Source organism: Vulpes lagopus, chromosome 16 (assembly GCF_018345385.1).
Source record: "Vulpes lagopus strain Blue_001 chromosome 16, ASM1834538v1, whole genome shotgun sequence".
Classification (NCBI taxonomy): domain Eukaryota; kingdom Metazoa; phylum Chordata; class Mammalia; order Carnivora; family Canidae; genus Vulpes; species Vulpes lagopus.
The window spans coordinates 35,747,632-35,766,474 of record NC_054839.1 but is presented as its reverse complement, the minus strand read 5'-3'; the positions used below and the strand labels follow the sequence as shown (position 1 = coordinate 35,766,474).

Genomic DNA, 18,843 nt, shown 5'->3' with positions numbered 1-18,843 from the left:
CAAACAAAAAATTTTTACAATTAAGCTGTTGTCTTACACATCATTTCAAAGTTGTTTCAAGTGGTAACATGGACTGTAAATAAATTTGTTTCAAGGACGGTTGCTTTTGCAGTTAGATGTAATAGACTTCCATCACTAATTAGATTACATGCTGAATTCATTTTCCTCATTGAAGATCAGCCACTCTTGATGCATAATTCATAGCCTGCACCTCGTTACCTGCTTCTTCATATTAATATCTATACACAGTTTGAATTGCCTCGTTTGCATATGCTAAAGTTCTGCATGCAGCCTTCAGCACGAAAATTATGCACTAACTTGTAATAATTATTACAGTCAGCCTGCTATTGATTTATGAGACTTTTAAAAACCAAATATGTGTAGTACTTGTAATGAATGATATTTTAAGGTTCTTCAGGAAATTAAAAGGCAATGGCTGCCTAAGGAAATGTTCTGCTTGTTTGATTTAATACTACAGTTAGCTGGGAGGTGGAATGAAAGAGTGATTCAGACCTATAGCACATTTTTCGATGATATGTTTTATTACTTCGCACTGCTAGCCTGATATCTAGATGATAAATGACAATACATATCTAATGTGTGAAAAGGTCTTGCAATTTCTTTATTTTTTGTCATTTAAAAGATAAGTCAAGTTATCATTTAACCCTATTCTATTTAAATGAACAGCCCCACTAGGTTGCTTTACTTTTAATACACTAAAATAAATTGGAAAGGCTTAGGATTATTTGCAGGACATTGTTGAGAAACTGCCAGTATAGCCTCTTATATTTGCCTTTAGGATAAATAAAAACACATTCATTGTGTTTGTGTTTTAGCGGTACTTCTCCTTTATATGCCTATTGCATGCGATTAACTTTTAAAATTACAAAAGCAGAAGGTGAAAAGGAGGTAAAGGCTTACTATTTTTGCAAGAGAAAAACATGAAGAATATAATTTTAGTAATTCTTGAAATAAATACACTTAGAATTATGTTTTTCCTTTCTGCTTCTGTATCATGAATGTGCTGTTATGAAAGGCTTTCTCATCATCTGGCCAATAGGTGCCTAGACATCTCAGAACTTCCAGAAAGAGCCTTCATAAGTTCACATTTCCATGTTAGCCTCAACTAAGATCCTTTGCCTATTCAGAAAATTCAAAGATCTTACCTTTATGATTTAGTGTAAGTGATATATGTGATCATTTAACGAACAATTATTAAGCACTTGCTGTTTTCAGAGCAATACACTGTGGTGATTAATTTGGGAGAATGGGTTCTTTAGTCTTCAGAAGTTTATGCTCTTGCCTAAGGGGGGAAATCTGGCGCATAAATAACCATGGCACACACCAGAATGTGCTAAGTGTCATAAGAAAGTTGCAATCTGAATATTAATCGGAGGTTAAGCTGGATGATGAGACTTCCATGTTAGGGAAGAGAGATAGGATTTCTCGACAGTAGAAGTATTAGAAAACAATTCTGCAGGATGGAGAGAAAAAAATGGAGGGAAAGTGCACTCCAGTGAGAATATGAGACAGGAATGGAAACATGACAATTAATGGATGTGCAGGATTATCTCCAGTGAGCCAAAACAGGCCAAGGAAGATGAGAAGCAAAGGTGGATAATGCTAGATTCACAACTTGGGGCCAGATCCTAAAGGCCAGATCCTTTGAACCAAAAGCAAGGAGACTGTGAGTTTGTTTTGCTATTCTATAAGGACACCTCCCTCATACTGTAATATCTATATAGCTACTTATTTTGATTTGTCATTATTATTATTCATCTTCAACTGTTTCGTTAACTCTTGTTATTTGCCTAGGATTAATCAAGCATCTGATAGCCTCCAGTCTTCCTGAGTTATCCTGCTATTGACATCCCTGAGATGCTAAGGAATAATGGCTAAATGTATATCTGCAGCCTAGGTCTTCCTCCTGGGATTTAGATAGATTAATGCCTGTTTAGTGGAAATCTCTGCTTAGATGTTCTTTAATAATCTAAGACTCAGCTTATCCAAATCTGAACTCAGCATCTTATCCATTAAAACCTATTTCTCTTTCCCTAGTTCAGCAAAATGGCACCTAACTGACTAAGCTAAAAATCCAGGACTCAGCTATGTCTTTTCCTCCCCTTGTATGCTCAGATATCATCACAATGAAGATGTCTCTCTGATCCATTTTCCTTTCTCTATTCCTACTTTCATCTTCCAGGTCAGTACCTCACTTCTTATTTGATCTACTGTTACAGTATTCTGAACTTTTCTAAATCTATCTCCCAACTTTGTTCCACTGTAAAGTCGAGAGTCGAGAGTCAAGATAATTTTCCATACTGATCTCAGAAGGATTTTTCTAAAATGCTAATTTGATCATGTTTTCCATTTGCTTAAGATATCAGTCGTTCTCTATAAGATTCACACTCCTTATCACAGCACCAAAGCCTTCCAACGCCCCTGCCTACTATTCCAATCTCACCATTTTATTCTTACATTCATGGCCCTCTGAATGAAGAGTGTCACAAGCTACTTTGGTGTCCTATTGAACTACCTTTATAAATGCTGCTTGCCTTGCCACCAAGATCTTTTCTACACCAACTCACCCTCATCTCCATTTCACCTGGCTAACTTGGGTAAACTTTAATCATCCTTCTTACCAACCACTTCTACTTAGTATGCTTTCTATGCACTATGATAACCTATGGTGTACAACTCTTTCTGCACTGATCATGGTAATCTGTGCATTTGTTTTAATTTCCAGCATATTTAGCAAGAAAGTGTATAAAATATATCTTTATATCCTTTAAACTTAACTCAATGCCTGGATTATTATATATTTACTTTCCTTTTTCTTTTTTTCAATCTATGTATTTAAATAAGTTTTAATCCATTTTAAGAAGTCGTTTCCCCCCAAAATTCCTCAAGTATCCTACTTTATACATTCCAGTGCTCTGGAATTTTCCAAGAAATGAAAAGTAAGTCTTGACAAAAGTTTGGAATTTTGAGTCTAAGAATTATCCTAAATATACATCAGAAGTCCAGAGAAAGAGCACAGAGATATTGAGAGACCTCAAGCAAGATGCCATGGAGAAAGTGAAAAAGGAAAAGGATACTAACATTTGAAAGTTTTAGCAGTTTAATTTGTTTTGCTTTTAAAGAAAATGCAACTGTTTAAGAGTACTTTATTATTCAGGCCACAGGAGCTGTCCTCACTGCCCTCACTCGGGAAGTAGAAGTCAGGCTACTAAGTAGGAACAGGTTAGTTCATGCTGTGTTTAGAATAGACCCAGTGGGCTCCTTTCACCCCAGATCTCTCCCGCCCAATCTATCACACTGCCTCCAATGCCACCAAAAGAGATTTAGTGCTTTCAGTATTGAAGCTTTAAGGTCTTTTAAAGCCTTCCATTAAAATACCCCTGGTGGTAGCAACACCTTAAAGCCATCAACTAATACCCAACTGAGAATTACTTTACAATTAGAAGAGAGCACAATTTTGAGATATCTATTCAAAGAATAGAGGGGACCAGAAAGAAGAAAATATTCAAAGGATAGTCAAGTCACTTACCCTTGAATAAGAATTTTCAAGAATAAGAGTAAGACCACTAGAACCTCTCTTTGGAGTTTTACATAATGTCCTGGCAGAGGGGAAGTTAGAAGGTTTATTTATTGACAAGACTTTCCTCCATCCTTCATGACCTACAGTTCAGTTAGATCCTCTTATTGATGGGTTTGGTATTTTACCTTTACTGTGGTCTTAGTCACTAACTACCAGAGGGTTCATCTCTAGAGAAGAGATAACTGAAGATAACTGAATTGTAAAATACTTGAATATTTAAATTACTTTCATATTTAAATTACTTTCCACAGAGCTGTAGGGAAATTCCAAGAGAACCTGTGTAGTACTTCGCCCCTCTGGCCACACATGTATTGTCTTGATAACTCTATTTTCAAATACCAGCACTACCAATTTACTAGAAAATACAGCTTTGATCAAGACACAGGTTAGGTGTAAGTTATCTGAAAACATCTGATTAAATCAGGATTTTTTTTTTAAAGTGGATTTGTTTACTTTGTAAGAAATAAATTATTCTTGGAAAGAAAAATAAAAACTTAACTGAAAAGATGAAATGAAACAATTAGCAAAAGCATTTCCTGTTGGAATGATCAGTAGCCTCAATAGTAGCCACCTTCAAGCCTCCTTATCTATAATAGTAACCCAGATCTACCCCAGAGGATTAGAATAGCTGAACATTCTTAGTTCTAATCAAAGCAGAAGACCTCACTTAAATAAATTATTACCCTTAACAGCTCGAATGAAATCAAATTTATGACTTTGGTAATTGTTTTTGCCAGCTTTACACATGAGCCATAGTACAGCCTTTGGTATTTTCAACCATCTGCATTCAAAGAAGAGAGAAATGGCTTAGAGGTGTCTAAATCCACACTTAATATCTCACTTACTTGGGAATCCACCCAGGTACACTCTTTCCTGAAGTTCTGAATGAAAAAGCTTTCTTTTCTAGATAGATCACTGAGCAGATGTCCGCCTTAGTTCACACCATTAAATCTGTCTCATGCTAATTTCTGTCTCTCTCTCACATAACTGTGTAAAGTTTAGCAACTTTTCTTAGTCCTTTATTGTATTTATTCAGGGTGAAGTCAAAATTAAACTTAAAAAGAGAAAACTGAATTGATATGAATTAATAAGAAGCTAGGTGCATCCAAAGACTGGATCATTTAAAATGTTAGGGGAAGGTACAGCACAGACTTTTCAATCCCCCACCTTCACTGTGCACATCTTCTGCTAATCTTTTCAGTAGTCTTTTTAGATATTGAGTTCAATTTTCTTCCTGAGAGTCAGAGCAGAGAAACATGTAAAATCCAGAAAGAGACTGTGATGGCTCTAAGTCAGGAAATGCAAAAGTAGCTACCTAGCAAAAATTTGGTTCCAAATCCTACCATCTTAAAAAGAGCCCCATTCAAATATTCAGTCCATTCATCCATCTATTTGACAGAAAGGAGCTCCTGTACAAGCAAGGGGCTAGACATTACTTTGAAGAAGAAAACAAAATGAAATAGCCTGTGGGATAGTAGTGCAGAACTAAAACACATGGCAGCAAGTGAGCATTGATTTTAGTCTTGGAATACAAATAAGCATTTAGAAGTGAAAGTAGCTTGCTCCATGAATTTCCAAGAGTTCATTTGCTTTCTCCCCAGAAAAGTTCCAATTGTGTGTTTATATTCTGCATATTTTTTCTAGTAAACTACTTCTACAAAGCCAAGCCAAAATATATGAGAACTATGACTAAATACATAGTCAAATATATGACATAGGCACACACACATACACACACACATTCTTATTTCTAATTGGAAAGGCACAATTTCTTTAATGATTTACATTTCCACTTGAACATTTTGAAGTCATGAATAATGTTTATAAAGAGACTATGAGAAAATGCTTATGTTCTAAGTAAGATGAAAATGATGGAATCTATAGATATGTACATAATGGAGCACAGGAGCGATAGAGAAATTAAGTAAAACAAGTAATATACATAGAAAAAAGACTGGAAGGAAACATACTAAAATATTAGAAGGGATAATCATTGGTTGAGGAAATACATATTTTTTCTATATCCAAAGATTTTTAATTGTCAAAAACATATCTTAATTTAAAATATAAAAACAAACCTTTAACATTAATTTGTTTGACACTTTAATGGCTGACCATATTTTTTAGATAATTCATTGTGGAAAAACTATGATCCTGGCTAAACTTGATCAATGCCTGAAATTTACCTCTACACATACCAAAAACTAGATATAATTTATCCTCTTAATCTTTATGTTCAGTTCTAAAATATCTAATAAAAAGCAGATAACTATATGTAAAAATATTAACCTGTAAGAACTATAAAACTAATCTAAAATATGAAAAGTACAATCACTGATATCTTCCAAATTAAGCCAGCCTCATAAAATTGATCTATCAACATAAAAATGCAAAGAACCTCTTAAGATTAATGTATGTTATGTATTTCACTAAAAGAAACAGCTGATTTATAATCCTCAGTTTATAAATGGGTCCTTTTCCTTTAGAAATATCTCCTTAACTTGCTAGTTGAATTTTTTTCAGCTCTCTAAAAGACAACAATATAAATAATCCAGATAGTATATGATTACCATGTATTCCCTTTGCATGGAACTTTATTTTTTCTATAGACAAAAAATTTTGAAGGATACATTACTTTTTTCAATGATGAAAAAAGAGAGCACTTTCCCAAACTCATGTCTTTCGTTTGTTTGGATTTTCTGTGTTCTCTGTATAGGCAGGTGTCTCCAGCCATGTGTATTTCTCAGTACAAACAGATTATGAACTAACTCATCAAAGAGATGATTTTCCATAGTCACCAAAATACCAAGTTCCACAAGGCAGGCACTTAAAATGACACCAGCTCTGAGGAGACACCCTCAGATTACTACTCATGAGCACAAAGCAACCAATATTCCTTCAGCTCTTATAGGGTAGGTATCATAAATAATTGTATGCCCCTAAAATTCATACATTGAGACCCTAAACCTAATTGTGATGGTATTTGGAGATAGGGCCTTTGGAAAGTAATTAGGCTTAGATGAGGACATATCAGTGTGGACCTCATGATAAGATCAGTGCCCATGTAACTAGAGACACCAGAAAGCTTGTTTGCTTTCTTTCCACTATGTGAGGACACAGTAAGAAGGCCATCTACAACCAGTGAAGAGAAATACTACCAAAAATCGACTATGCTGGTACCCTGATCTCAGACTTCCACCTCCAGAACTATAAGAAAATAATTTTCTGTTGTTCACATCATCCAGTCTACGATATTTTGCTATGGCAACCTGAGCTAGACTAAGACAGCAGAAAATTCTGTATATAACTGAACAAATACATATACAAACACAAAATCTCCCTTGAAAAAGAATTAAAAATAATTTTTGAAAAATGTTGTGTGCTCAAATTAATTTGGGAAATGCCCAGTCAATCCTATTTTAAGTACATGTATTTTGTGGAAGAACCTCACAAATTCCCAAAACTTTTAATATTTTTTTTTTGTAGGACAGTTTCTCAGAGTTTTCCTATGCTGATATGTATTATAAATCTCTAAGAATGTGGTAAAATAGGCATTCATGAAACTTAGTTTATCATGAAACCTGTTATTTCCAGTGAGTTTGTTTAGAGACTAGTGTTCTAGTGGAATAAGTTCTCCCTAACAGTATGCTTATATTTAATTATGAAAATCCCTCATGCCTCAACATTACCAAACCATTCTGTGTCAAGGTCACGTGACAATTGTCACATGCAAATTATTCTCTAGAAACAAGAAAAGCAGGAATTCACATATTCTACAGAGTTGATGTAAGACTTGATAATTACGCAAAATACAAAGTTAACATAATTAAACTAAAATCATCACTAACAAAAAATAAATAGGAGTTAGAATTAGCTACTCTGGTGAGGAAGAATTATCGTCACCCCTGACTTCAAAACTCATGCCATCTAGGCCTGAAATAGTACCAGAAATTTACCTAACACAAAACCTGTTGCACAGGTCATTGACAAAATATCTGGGTCTCCTGCTTAGTTAGAGTTATTAATACTGAATAAGAAATTATCCCCCAAAGAGTTATAATATATCAGAATGTAACTAAGTTATTCTTAAGCATCTGTATATTGAGTTAACAAATAATGACAGCCAAAATACTAAAGAGAGTCCCTGCTGGACAGATTACATACTTGGGATAATCTAGTCCTTAACATTGACAAGCCCCTCTCCCCTTTTTTACAATCTATACATAAATACCACATTAAAAAATTCTTCAAAATTCATATAATATATTTAGTTATATTAATCACAGAATTGATATAATAATTTTAGTTTAGATTCCTTTATTTAGGGAATATGTTTTTTTAAGATTAACCTTTAACAAAGCAAAGGTCTTAATATTATATCATTCTATTAAATTATTATTATTGTATTATTCGCAATGTCATTTAGGAACATGCTTGTCTAGAAAGCTAAATATTTTTAACTTTTTAGTCACCTTATAATTTTCTCTTCTTCTCATAAGCCTTCCAAGACACAGATGAATCTACCACAAAACATATTTTTTACATTCTTATCTACAAAGAATGACTACTCCTAAAATAATTAGAAACAAGAGTGCATGGTTTTCTTGAGGTTTTGAGACGATTTAATACTTTATCAGCTCCTTTTTCACAGTTCCTGTCATATCTTAAAACCATATTCTACAGAAGTTAAATTTAATATTAAAAGATATTCCAACTAAAATAGGCACTATCTAAACTAATCTTTTTGCAAACTCTGAGCTCTATAGTCACAAAGAAAAAGTTTTACTTTTTAACATTTTTTCAATTTCAAATGACTATATCTTCTGCAATTATTGTTGGTTATATTGTGTTTGAATCAATAGCAATGTAGTCTTTTATTTCACTGGCACATACCATGACCTGTTCCTGAATGTGCAGTGGCTCTGTTTGACTATTAATCTGTTTTTATAGATCATCTTGAATTTGACTCCAAAATACACCCATTACTCCAATCACAAAATAATATCCAATTCTCCTCTGTAGCAGGTGCCATTTCCAACACTTGAATGCCCCCTTTCCAAATGTATTCATTTTATTGTGGAATAGTTCATAAAATAAAATAATCACAGTTGTATTATATTATCTAATCCATAGGCACTGGGCTAAGTTCACTATATGATCTAACTATTAATATTGGTAACAAATCTTTAAGATAGGAATTATTGTTATCTTTATTTTACTGATGAGAAAACTGAGACACAAGAAAGAAAAATGCCATACTCAATATCCCATATATAAAATGTAGTAGAATGGGGTTGGGATGGGAGTTAGGATAAATAGGCAAAGCATAGAGATTTTTTAGGATAGTGAATATACTATACATGATACAATAATGGTGGATGTGGTTGATATGGACCTTTATACATTTGTCCAAACCCATGGAATGTACAAGACCAAGAATGGACCTTAATGTAGACTACAGACTTTGAGTGATTATGATGAATCAATGTAGGCTCATTAATTGTCACAAATGTACCTCTCTGGTGGGGGATACTGACAATGGAGGAGGTTGTGCATGTGTTGAAGGCAGAGGGTATATGGAAATATTTGTACCTTCTGCTCAATTCTATTGTAATATAAAACTTCCCTTAAAAAATAAGTCTTAAAAAAAAAAGTTATAGAACCAGGTTGTGAATCAAGGCAATCTGGTCCAGAGGCCTAGCTCTGAGCACCATGCAATCTGCCTCTGTAGCATATTTGTTTGTTCATTTAGTCAACAAACATTAAATGTTAATGTGCATGACCTTATAATGTGTTCTGGAAATACCAATAAGATATTGTCCCTGAGTTCAAGTAGCTCAGTCTATTTTTGGAAATGGATGTATAAAGAATTGCAATAAATCATGTTAAATACTGCAGTAAAAGTTCCAAGGGAAAGTTGTAGGAACATCACAGTAGGGGTACCTCTGGAAAGAAGAGATAAGAGCAAACAGGAGTCAGTAACTTGAAGAAGAGGTGAGAGGACTGAGTAAGAAAACATCCATAGCACACCCCTCCCTTATACACACGCACAAATACATATTTCTGTAATGAAATCCTGTATTAATCAAATCCATGCTCATCTTTTCTTCCTTATGGTAAGTTTCACATAATACAGCACATAATCTTTTTCAAATAGTTTCATAGGTCATAACTCATCTCTTCATTTGTCTCCATACTTCTGATCTTGAGAAATATGCTAGATGTGTGGTATGCATTGATTTTTGGTAAAATGTCCTTAGGATGTTATGATTCATTTATCTACTTTGAATGTATCTTTGTTGTAAATGTTTTATTTTAGGGGAATTAAAAAACAAGTTGGTGTTATATAATCAATTGTGTGGACTAAATCTAAATCTAACCAGTAATTAATCCATCTCCCTTTCAATATTTTACTCTGACAGGGGTTTGTATCCAGAACAAGGAAACTCATTAATGACTCAATTGAGTTTTATCATTTCAATATAATTTTCACCTCAATCTTGATCACATTTGCTTCTATATTTTTTTAAGTAAGTTGTAGGCCCAATGTGGGGTTTGAACTCACAACCCCGAGATCAAGAGTTACATGTTCTATTGACTGAGCCAGGCAAGCACCCCTACTACATATTTTTAATATACAAGATGAAGATATTTTATAAAGAAAAAAATCACTATCAACAACAATAAAGATTTTTTTAAAGAAAACTATAGTAAATGTGCATCAATGCACATTGCTGTTTACTGTTCTGAAGCAATCAGAATAAATTTCTGGTAAAGTAAATGTTCACACACAAAAACCATTTGGTATAAGGACCTACACTGATAAATTACAAAACTAGATGTAATAGTTATGTTTATATTAAACTATTGGTGCTTAGAGATGTAGCTTCAAATGAGGTTTAAAAACAGAGTCTATAAAATCAAAACTGAGAAAATCTTGTCTCCTTGCCTGTGAATGCAGAGGTAAGATGGCTGACTCAACCTAAAATACATGTTTTCACCTTCCACTGACAAGTTATTTGTTTGCTACAGCTGAAGAAAATGTACATAACTAATTTATTTGAGAAACCTGTTAGAAAAAGAATACATTCACCATTCCCCTCCACCGTGTAATATATGGGGAGCTGTCAAGAAATGTAGTCATGAAGCACAGAGATTCAGATAACACCCCCAGAATTCAGACCTTCTGACAACTTTTTGATACTCCCAGGAGAATTCTAGGCCTATGAACTAATGAAAGGATTATATTAAGGCAGACAAAGGTATGCTGTTTCCAGCCTGCAGAGATTTAATAACACGCTTAATTCATTATCTGACATAGATGTTACATAAGCACCAAACATTGCTATTAATATGGTTTACATTAATTGAATTCTATTTAATACTTTATGAAAGTGTTTTCTTTAATGAATGGCCTTTTAATACTAATGCTCAATATTATTAGAAATTATGATATAAACTGCCTGTACCACAGAGTTGAAGAAGACATTGACAATTGTTCTTTCAAGCCTGAATAGACAATGTTTTATCATGGGAGTTTTTTTCTCCCAGAGTACTGTGCAGAGACTGCTTTTTAAATCCCAATCATTATGTTAATTCCTATGTTTTTGCATTTATTTATCTGTACCCAAATCATAATCCAAAATGCTAAAAAAAAAAGTATTGCCTTAATACTGTTACTTAAAATGACTAAATGCTAAGAGCTTACATTGAAAGTTGACATATTTATATGTACCAGGATTTCTTCTGAGCACCTCATGTGTATCTTTTCATTTAATTCAATAATTTTGTGAGTTAGAAATATTTCCATTTTCTAAATATGGAAACTGAGGCAGAGATTTGTTAAAATACAGTGCTACTATGAATTTAAAAAGATTTTTTCTTATTCATGGTTCAAATGGAAAATTATTTTATGGTTAAGTATTGTGGCCAGCATTATTTCACAGAGAATTCTATGAAGACAACAGCTATTACACTTTATTTTTTAAAACAAATGATAGGATTCTGTATTTCTATTGATTTATCTATTAGAAGGAGTTTCTGATATCTAGAACTCTGCCTCAGATGCAGATGATTTATGATTTATCTATTGATTTATCTATTAGAAGGAGTTTCTGATATCTAGAACTCTGCCTCAGATGCATGGTCAGAAAAAACGACTCTCAAAGTCCATGAGTCTACATCTGATGACACATTCCAATGTGTTCCTTTCTTCCAACATTATCAGACCCACAGACATGTGTTGGGTAACCACTGGATACAAAGACCAGTCCTAAATACTATGACAGAGAGAAGGACAACAAAATGTAATCTCTTCTCCAAGAAGGAGTTTCTTATTGGTAGAATATACAGTTAATTATGATAATAAGTCCCAAGTAATTAAAAAAAATTTTCAAATACTATAAAGAGGGAATCAGCATTTGTAGTGGGTCTTGAAATGTGAGTGTGGGTTTTGACTGGTAGAGATAAGTTAGAGGCATTAAAAGTTTCAAACAGCATGATCAAGGGCTCTAAGGCAGAAAGTAGAACATGAGAAATTATAGGTAGATTAAGGTTTCAATGGATGCTCCACTTGTACAGAATTTCTAGATGATCTTTATAGATTTAGTATGTCTCTTATGTGTTTTTTAGTCCAGGCTATATGGTAAGACTTTGAGGGAATAACCAAGGCTGTTTTTTCTGTAGCCTTCCCTGACTTTCAGTACAGAGAGCAGTTAATTGTGTGAATTCTGTAGTATCAAAACTACCAATAGGCATGGGTGATTGAAGGACATATTGTAAAAGGCAAGGCATATATTGAGAGGCTAAGAGTGGGCATCCTAAAAGGGCAATGCATAATCTAATTATAACATTCATACTTAGGAAGTGATAGTATGTGAAATATGATGGCTCACAATTTTGTAGATTTTCATGATGAGATGTGAGTGAAAATTCAACTAGCTAACTATTGTCAAGATAGAGATTAAAAATCATTAAATTTAATAATAACTGAATTTAGTATGTGATTGTCATTATGCTAAAACTTTGATATGCACTGTATTATGTACTTCAAAGTAACTCTATCAGAAAAATATTGTCCTTGGGCCCATTTTACAGATGAATGGAATGATGGAGAGAGGATAAGTAACCCTAAATAGACTATAGACTGCTAAGGTAGAAAAGCGGAATAGTATCATGTCTGACATCCAATTCCATTCTGAATTGCCATGCTAATCAGAAATGTTTTAGCTCTAAAGAAATTTACATTAGAAGTAAAAAGCCACATGGAGATGAATTTTTGAAATTTACTTTCAAGGCTATGTTTCTATTCTGCAACTCCAAATGCATTTGCTATTTTGAAATACATGTACTATTTTGCCTCCATACCTTTGCACTTGTGCTTCCTGGAATGATCTTCAGCTAGAGGTCTCCATACTTCACCATCCCTAACCCTCAACACATCATGTCACTGGATCCAGTTTATAGTTCTGCTCTTTCACCCCAATGTATGTTTAGACTGACTATGGTTTAGAAATACTATATATTTTCTTGCTTATTAGCAACTGTGATTTGTCCAGATAGGCTCCATGTGGGAAAGAATTTTTGAATATGTTCTGTTCACTGTTCTATCCTCAAAATGTAGGAAGAGTGAAAATTCAGTAGGTACTTATAAAATGAAAAAAAAATGAATGAGTGGGTGAAAGAAGGAATAGATGCTCACTGCTGATCTATGGCCATCTGAACACTGTCTTAGTAGCTATTTAAGTACCTGAGAGACTGGAGCTGTGACATGTCAAAGTGTTTTGTATGGTGTTAATTTGATAATGATAATAAAGTGAAAGACCTCTGAGTTTTTGTACTCTTTGCATTATCCTTCTTCTACCTAACTGAATACTCTGGATCTGTCTTAGTGCTTCAAAATGATGTGGGTTGGAAAGAGAATACTCCAAAAATTTTAAACTAATTGCAAAATGTGAAGCTTGAAATCATCAACTAGGGTATTCTATGCCCAAATACGTACAGTTTTGAACCTGGTTTTAAAATCTGGACACTGGGACACCTGGGTGGCTCAGTGGTTGAGCATCTGCCTTTGGCTCAGGGAGTGATCCCGGAGTCCTGAGTGATCCCGGAGTCCTGAGATCGAGTCCTACAGCAGACTCGCTGCATGGAGCCTGCTTCTCTGTCTATGTCTCTGCCTCTCTCTCTCTCTCTCTCTGTCTCTCATTAATAAATAAATAAAAATATTTACTTTAATATTTATTTTAAAAATAAAATCTGGACACATGTATTTGAAAATGTAATTCATACTTTCACAATAAAGGGTGCAGTTCTAATCATTTGATTTAATCAATGCATCTACATAGACATCAAAAGTAAACCATCTTGAGACTAAAACTTTATTTTCATAGAATCCTCCCTACATATGCATGATTATATACAAAAAGTCCTAAAATACTGCATTTAATAACAATTGTAAGGCTATATTATTCAAAACATGGCATCAGAACAATTCACTTGTTATTTGGAAAGCTGAGAGTCCCATTTTATGCATTTAAGGAAGTAGGTTAAGTAATTACAGACTTAAAAAATTGCAAAGGACTAAAGGAGACTATACTTCAGATAATAAAGAACTTTATAAGAATGACATTTGTGACAGAAACTATTAAAAAATGATTGATAGAATTATCTGCATAGAAATTAAGAACGATTTTAGGAAAACTAATTTGGAAAGATTAGTGGCAAAACAGGAAAATTATTATATATCGAAGACAGAAGATTATTGCTTTAATTTATAAACAATAAAGAATTTGATATTAAATGGCAAAAGAATGCAAATAGAATTAACACAAATATATAGTAATAAGCATTTTTTAAAAACTACAACCTCACTAGTAAAAAGGGAATTCAAGATCAGATCAAATACAAAATATCATGTTCTGTCCATCACTGACAGAGTACATACATTGCATATTTCTCAAGGACCACAAGGTTTTGCTTTCTTTTGTTTGCTTTTCATCATGAAAGTAATAAAGTAGAGCATCCAGGAGATGGAATCAGTGATATTAAAATTATTTTTCAAATACCAGGAAAAACTAACATGTAATGCTCTGAAAATATTAAAAGTAATTGTGTATGTACAGAAGAGTATTTTATTTTAGAAACATTAGCATAAAGTGATGATAAATAATTAGAAGGAGATCCTAGCTTGCCTGCATATCAGGAGAATAACCTCTAGACTTTATTGACTAGAATTTATAACTTGGCTATTTGCCTTAGGTCAAGTTTAGCCTCCAAAAGTCTATATATCAAGAGGAGCTGCAAAAGCAAAGAAATGTTTTTGCCACAAAATCTGTCAAAGTTAAAAAAAAACTGATGATAAATGAAGACATGTGGATGGCTAACTACATGAAAAAAATTTCAGCTTTACTTACACCTTGAGGTGGTCAAGTTTCAAATTGTTTTTTTCTTTTTGTTAACATTTAGTCTGACTTTTCTAAAAACTACCTTTCATTTTACCAAACACAGGGCTTCTTTAGACCTCAAAAATGAATTTTATTAAATCTTGAGATCTCTCTGTTTGAGAAAAAGTAGTGAAGCAGTGTCTCCTTATTTATGAGGGGGATACATTATAAGACCCACAGTGGATGCTTGAAACCACAGATAATACCAAACTCTCTCTATATTATGTTTTTTTCTTACACGTACATACCTATGATAAAGTTTAATTTATAAATTAGGCACAGTAAGAGATTAACAACATTTAATAATAAAATAGAAAACCGTAACGATGTACTATAATAAAAGTTATGTAAATGTGGTCTCTCACTCTCAAAATATTTTATTGTACTATCCTCACCCTTCCACCTCCTGTGATGATGTGAGATGATAAAATGCCTACATGATGAGATGAAGTGAGGGGAATGACATAGGAACTGTGATGCAGCATAGGCTACTACTGGCCTACTTGATATTATGCAAGGAGGAGGATCATCTGCTTCCAGACCATGTTGACATCAGGTAACTGACCACAGATGAGGAGGGACAATTATATATCTTCCTACAAGATATGGTCTCTTTGGTATAGAAACTCCATACTCTTTTTGTTGGGTTTATTGATAAGATTTTTGATACCTAAATGGGTGGTGTGTGGTGAGAAGTTAATGAGCAAAGCCTAGTAGTATGTAAGGTATCAATCTGAACAGGATTAAAAAGAACAATGGTCGAATTTTGCTATAGAAGACATTTTGAAGCAATCCAAGAAATTTCTCTTTTTAAGCTTCCACACAAAACTATTCATGACGTTGGAAAAAAATATTTTAAAAGAATGCCAAAACTTGTATTAACTCTCTCAACTAAATACTAAGAATATACAAAACTGTCATAGATTCACTGTATGTCAAAATATTAATTCATTTTCATTAAAAAAATTTAAAATGATGCTCCTTTTCTTATTTTGCTGGAGTCCTATATTTGTACTGCCTAAAACAGTTGATTGCATGTTCTTAGTTTTTTTTTTTTTGTTTTTTTTTTTTTTTTTTTTTTTTGCATGTTCTTAGTTTTAATTGCACCTGTTCTGTTGTTATCACAGGGCTTTGCTAGACTTCCTTGACTAATGTTCTCTGAAATTCTGTGAAAAGCATATATGTGCACATGTGCATGCATTCTCCACACATTGGAACATTCTCCATACATAATGAAGCCAATGGTGATGGCAAATGGATGGAGAAATAGGAAAAAGAAAAGACAAATAAAAAATTGATCTCAGCAAAAACTGAGAGACATTTCTGCTGTTGAGAAAGCAAGTCCAGGAACATATGACAGGAAATAAGCCGTTTTAATTTATAAAGTGACATTTACAAAAGTGCTATAGAGTACATGAAATCACTGAGACTGGACTAGCCCCAGTATGCACAGATATACTAATATTCTAATATTGTGCAAAGGAAAATGTTATCTTTTTTCCCTGTTTTAGAACCAGTGTACATAATGTAAACTTCATGTTTGAAAATAACAATTAATGCATGATGATGTTTCCAGACATTTCACATCCCTCACCATGACTTAGTTTTACTTGGTTAAGAGAAGTTCAAAAAATTAACTTTTCATAAGTTTAAAGCAAAATTCATTAACTTTGACGTTAAAAGAACTGCAGTTCCTTGAAAAGCTTCTAAATTTTAACTTTAAGGATGCCTGGGTGGCTCAGTGGTTGAGTGTCCGCCTTTGGCTCAGGGTGTGGTCCCGGGGTCCTGGGAACTAGTCCCACATCAGGCTCCTCGCAGGGAGCCTGCTTCTCCCTCTGCCTATGTCTGCCTCATTCTTTGTGTCTCTCATTAATTAATTAATTAACTAATTCTTTAAAAAATTAATTTTAACTTTAACTAGTGAATTATTTCTAGTAACTTTTCCTGATTTATAGATTAAAGAATACAAACCAGGCCTCAACCTAAAATCTAAATTCAGACTTGCTAATAAGCCTTTACCAGTCTCCTTGATCTTCAAGCATGTAATAGATATTCATAATTTGTCAGAAGGACTGATACACATATATATGTGGAATTGAGGTACACACACAAAACTATTAAGTGACAGCAGTGTTCCTTAACAGGAACAGATTCATTACAGTAGATCTTTTTTCACAAATGGTTATGTGTATGAACCTACAAAAAACCAACAAATATGAATGCTTATTAAAGTACTATATGATCAAGATATACTCTTAGGTAAGTACATATTTAAATCTGAGATATAATAAACTCAGTATGATAGTTGATCACTGTACATTTATAATTAATATATGTAACTTTAGATGCATATTTAGTTGTTTTCCCCAAATGATCATACTTTATTCACTACAAAGTCTCTCCATAATATATGAATGCATATCATTCTATATCCCATGACAAGTTATTTTCTATTTGATGATTTTTTGTTCAGATACATAAGTGAAAATCACTTAAACATCAAAGCATGGAATCCAGGAAGATCAAATGTAAAAAGAAATAGGAAATAGTGAAAGCATGAAAGGGGAGCTGATATGAGGTAGTTAAGAGGGTGACTAGGGTCTGGGGAAGAAATTCAAGATACATACTACAATAATAAAGTAGAAAGAAAGAGAAATAAGGTTTTAGTGAGGTAGAAAGATAAAAATAAATATCAGAAGGGATCTTATGTGAGATGTTAAAGTGTAGGTAGGGAAACAGAATGGTATGTTAATTCCACAAAAGGAAGTATAAGGAAAAATTCAGATTTCATAACGAGATGTGAATTCAGTTCCATATTGTTTCATTGTGTTTGGTTCTATAGTTGTTTTGAGAAATGGGAGCCTAAATTTCTGGTTCACTGCTCTCCTGCAACATTGTAGTAACATTTAATCTTTTATGTGATGACCAAGTGCCATGACATCATTCCACAACCCAGTCCCTCCAGCCTCATAGCTGCCATTAGCAGCACAGCCAACCCCAAATTATATAAACACATTTGCACACATACATACACACACACACACACACGTGATACACCCATGCACACAATGGGCAAGCTTTGGTTTCGCTACTGCCTTCTTCTTTTGCTTCTCCTCCTTATCAAAAGAATGTTTTAAATGTATGTTTGAATGAAGCTATGCAAAATCCATGTTTTCCCCTTTCGTCCTATGCTGCAGCATTCTATTCTAAGTATCAAACAAGATGCAAGGAATGTACATGCTAAACTCAAAGTATTCACACTCGAAGTACTATTGAAAACTGTGAAAAAAGTTCTCAATTTTAAAAGGACTCTAAATTGGATATCATTTTCATATAAATTTCACCTTTATGACAGTAAATTAAAATGAAAATCATACAGTGCATTTAAATCTACATTTCTTGCAAAATAAAAGTTTGCCACCAATGAATTATTTTCTTGATTAGCTTAAAGTACTATGAAACAGGGAAAAAAGAAAATAATTCTGGGCTTATATAAACATCTACCTTCAATAGCTTAGCAAGCAAACATTAACAATTGTTTGCATCCTATTTACTTACAGCAGTCCTATAAAACAATAAACCTCTGAAAGCAATTACTTTAAATTTATTTTTCCTCCACATTGAAGCAGAAAATATTTGTCATGCAAAAGTTAGCATTGAACTCATATAATAATAGAGATTTATTGAGACAAGGTACAATGTTGATTAAAAAAATAAAAGCATTGAAATACACCCGAACATCTTTCCTGAAACACATGATAATAATTATCTTAGGAAAAGGTGGTGCTGACAACAGCATAA

General features: G+C 33.3%; 1 protein-coding gene across 1 annotated transcript in view; it reads right to left on the bottom strand.

Annotated features, from left to right (window-relative positions):
• Nucleotides 1-18,843, bottom strand: part of DACH1 (dachshund family transcription factor 1) — a 423,674-nt gene that overhangs the window by 243,574 nt on the left and 161,257 nt on the right. The gene's annotated exons all lie outside the window — the stretch shown is intronic.